A 5,000-nucleotide genomic window follows, 5' to 3' on the forward strand; every position below is an offset into this window, starting at 1 on the left:
GGGGTGAGGAACGGAGGAGGAAGGGGAGGAGGAGGATGGGGAGGAGGAGAAGCAAAACGGGGGAAAAAAGAAAGAGTAACAAATAAGAGTTCGTGGAAGAGAAAGCTAAACATTTACGAAAGGAATGATGGAGAGAGAGCGAGAAAGAGAAATTATAAGAGAGATAAATAAAAAAGAGAGAGAGAGAGAGAGAGAGAGAGAGAGAGAGAGAGAGAGAGGAGAGAGAGAAGAGAGAGAGAGGAGAGAGAGAGGAGAGAGAGAGGAGAGAGAGAGAGAGAGAGAGAGAGAGAGGAGAGAAGAGAGAGAGAGAAGAGAAAGAGAAGGAGAGAAGAGAAGAAAGAGGAGAGAAGAGAGAGACGAGAGAAGAGAGAGGAGAGGGAGGAGGAGAGGAGAGGGGAGAGAGAGAGAGAGAGAGAGAGAGAGAGAGAGAAGAGAATAGAAGAAGAGAAGAGAGAGAGATAGGAAGTGGAGAGGGGAGACGATGGAGAGGGAGGAGCGAAAGAGGAGAGAGGAGGTACGCAGGGAAGACGCAGAAGCGACAGGGAGAGGAGGAAGGCGAAGGCAGGGTAAGAACAGGAAGCGAAGGTTTTAGCGGATAGAGGTCAAGGGAGGCAGGGCATGGCAGGGGCGAGGCGCGCAGTGGAGTAGAGGAAGGAGGGCAAGGAAAGGAATATGAAACATAGCGATAGGGCAGACGCGTAAGCAAGCGCAGGGCAGCGAGGGCAGGCAGGACATGCAAAAAAGCGGTTTTGGATAGTTATTTGATTGCGGAAGACATTCACTCGAGTGCTGAAATGATATGAAAAAAGCGATATGTGTCGCCGGGAAAAATTTATACTTAACATAGGAATAAAAAGGCGACTGGATAAAATAATGCGAAGTTTAGGAGTAAATGTATTTAATATGTTACGGCTGGAAGTATTATTACTCGTCTAGTGGAAATATAAAGTGATGTATGATATTGTGTGGTATATTAATATATATATATAACATAATAATATAATAAAAAAAAAAATAAAATAAATAATATATAAATACATTCATATGATTTAATTAATTTATATATTATATATTATATTATATATTATTACTTATTGTAAATACATAAATTATATCTTTATATATATATATAATTATATATATATAAATAATATAAATATATAATATAAACATAGGAATATATAATATAAATATATATTATTTATATAATATATAATATATAATATATAATATACATATACATATACATATACGTATACATATACATATATATATGTATATGTATATATATAATATATATATATATATATATATATATATATATATATATATGTACATGTTATACATTATCTATCTACACACACACACACACACAATTTCCATTTGCAAATTTGTTTATCTATTTATTCCTTCAAACTTTTTGCTCCTGAAGCGGCCCGAGAGCACAAGCAGAGGCAGGAGACCCGCCCTTCACCCGCGCCAAAAGAAAGGGAATCTGATCCCGCGCCGGCCATAAACGTCGCTTCGGAATGCTTGATTCCAGGATCGCCTCTCGACTCATCACCGCTACTTGCCATAAATATGCCACGCCCGACAATGAAGATATAACCGTCAGGCACATTCACCGGCCAGCAAACGGCAAATGCCATACTCTCGGCCTCAATAGACGACTTGAACACGATGTTGTGATAAGGAGATGGATCGAAGCCCATTGAAAGTTGTTTTGGAAGGCATTCAAACGTTTCCACACCTCTGATGCGACAGCCACGAACTCCTTTTGTGAGAAACACCCTGGGACGGTCTCAGGGCATTCACTCCCAGGGCCGGATTCCCCTTAAGGGCTCCGCCGTGCCAGGGGCTTTCGTCATCCCGGAGGTATGTGTCGGAGGAGGATGTGAAAGGGGGAAGAAGCTGGTAATAATAATAAAGGAGGAAGGAGCAAGGATAGGGATTTAATGTTTTGGGTTGCATGTTAAACGAAGAAATAATAAAATTAACGTAATAATAAATGATTTCGGTGAAGTTAGTCGATCATAAATTCTCGGCGCATCAAAAGTGAAGCTAAGATGATATAACATATGAGTTTGAAAATGTTGATTTGTGGGTTTGTATGTGTTTATCGTGTGACGAAGGAATCCATGGAAGTGACGGTGAATGTGTGTATTCGATGCATGTGTATGTATATCTACATTCTTTAGGATTACACTTAACGAACTCATCCCAAACTCTCCATCTCGCATGTTTTACAGCCAGCCTTCCTTTCTCCATCCCTCCAGAGAAGGAACAAATAAAAACTCACTTCACAGAAGGGAAAAACTTGACGTAAACAAATTCCTGTACAATAGGGCGGCCTCTGTCGCCATGACAACCCGTTTAGCCTCAAGGCACTTCGGGCTCATTGTGGTCGGACATCGCGTTTGTTTGTTTGTGTTAGAGAGAGAGAGAGAGAGAGAGAGAGAGAGAGAGAGAGAGAGAGAGAGAGAGAGAGAGAGAGAGAGAGAGAGAGAGAGAGAGAGAGAGAGAGAGAGAGTTTGCTCATCTTTTTGCGTTTGCATTAATGTGTACGTGTCTGCATGTATGCGTGTGCAATGCGTGTCTGTGTTGTGAAGGTATCTGCGCGTGTGCCACAAAAGTTTTCATTATTCTCTGTGATCGTGTACACGAGAAAACAATTTAAAAACAATTTTATATCATCCGTATCGGACTCCTTTGTATGCTGGCGACGCCGAGTAAGAGCCTCTCGATTGAGACATCAAAGGAAGTGATTTGTTCTTTCGATCAGGGATTGAGATGTCACCACGGTCGAGCCGAGGCGAGTCCACCCACACGAGACAGAAAAGGATTTCTTGAACTGTAAATGCCCGTTTGTTGCCTGTCTACTTGCTTGTGTGTGGCTTTGTATGTATGCGCGCGTCTGTAATGACGTGGTGTTAATGAAGTGTTAGTATCAAATAATATAATAATGGTTGATAAGAAAGAATTTTAGAAATAATGATGGTGACAATGACAATAATGGGAGTATTACTTGTGGCAACTCTCGCCATTGTCATCAGAATTATTAGTAATATCACTGCTATATTTATCGGTATAATTATTTCGTTACTACTATTGTTATCATTATACTATTATTATTACTGGTGGTGATGATGATGATGATGATAGTAATAACAAAAATATTGTTGCTGTTGCTACTTTTATTATTATTATTATTATTATTATTATTATTATTATTGTTGTTGTTATTATTATTAGTATTGTTATTAGTAGTATCGTTACCAATATCACCTTCATTATTTATAATATTATAATTTGCATAATTTTTTATCGTCATTATTTATTATCATTATATTCTTATTATTATTTTTTATTATTTTTATTGTTTTTTTATCATCATCATTATTACTACTGCTATTATTATTTTCATTATCATTACCATCATCATTATCATTATCATTATATTATTATTATTATTATTATTATTATCAATCTGAAAAAAAATCACTAATAACAATAACAATAATAGTAATAATGATGTTGATAATGTTAATAACGACAGTAGTATTTTTATAATCATAATAATAATAATAAAATAATAATAATAATAATAAAATAATAATAATAATAAAATAATAATAATAATAAATAATAATAATAAAACAATAATAACAACTACAAATTTAATAATAATAATAATAATAATAATGACAATAATATCAACAGTGATAATGACGACAGGCGTATGAATGATGAAAAGAATAACAGTACTTAAGCCAATAATGATAATTATAATTGTAATGATATTAACAGAACGACAAAATTATAAGCATAATAGTAATAATACTAATAGCAATAACATAAAATAATAATCATAATCATGACAATAAAAAACTACCATAGTACTGGCAGTCACTGAATTATAAGAAAATATTGAAAAGAATGTCACCCTTGGTGGAGGATCTTTCAAGCCGAGATGAAGTCGCTGTGGACAGGTTCCAGTCCTGATCCACTTAGTCAAGGACGGCTTGGAAACGCGGCAAATGGCAGGGGCAGTCTTCGTCCATCCTGCAGCATTTGCCACGTGAGCCACAGAAACCTCTTACTGAAAAGAAGCCTCTTACTGAAACTCTGCACCATGTTACAGAAAATATTTAAACAGAAGGTTCCTGGAATACCAAATGTTTTATGTAGAGATGAATGGTGTGAAGAGCAACTGGCTTCCCAAAATAAACGAACTGCCTCTAGGCTCAATCCTTGCGCCTTTGCTATTTGATACGCAAATGAATATACTCCCAGATTTATCCATGCAGATGTCCGAAGGACAGCCACAGAAGCTACGTCCTTCCAAGAAATTGAAACTCGCTTAACAGCAACTCTGGATAATGCAGATCTACCAAAAACGGACCCGTCCCTCAAAGGGCTAGCAGTGCAGCGCTTCTATTCGCCGCACTTCCAAAAACTCCGAAAAGTTGCGTCATTCACAAAAAATAAGGTAACACACATGGGGAGCCAATGCACACGCCCCAAAATTATCAGCCCAGGCCCAGTTATCATTCATCCGTAGAGTATTGTTCATCAGCGTGGGCCAGGTCAGCTCAGTCAAAGAAAATATCGCTGTCGCTAATGGAAGGCTGCCGATAAGTCGCGGGGACTTGGCGCTCCCACATCTAGCAGCATCGTGTCCGGGCTGGCTGACATCTCTCCCCCAGATATCCGATGACAACCCAAAGCAAAGACCGAAAAGGTAAAACGAAGCAACGATCCACGACACCCACTCCATCTCCATACACAAGTCCCTACTCGTCTAAAATGAAGAAATAAACTCTGCAGCAGCCTACGAGCTACCATTAAGTTCTTGACCTCAGGCAGCAAACTGAAACCAGTTCACCAATACCTAATAGAGGAAGGGCGGGGATATGCAGGACGGGTGACAATGTGGTAAAATGAAAAAACTGACCGCTTTTGTGTGTAGTGAGGAGGTGCAAGCCATCGACCTGTCCCTC

The sequence above is a fragment of the Penaeus monodon genome, chromosome 9 (genome assembly GCF_015228065.2).
Source record: "Penaeus monodon isolate SGIC_2016 chromosome 9, NSTDA_Pmon_1, whole genome shotgun sequence".
Classification (NCBI taxonomy): domain Eukaryota; kingdom Metazoa; phylum Arthropoda; class Malacostraca; order Decapoda; family Penaeidae; genus Penaeus; species Penaeus monodon.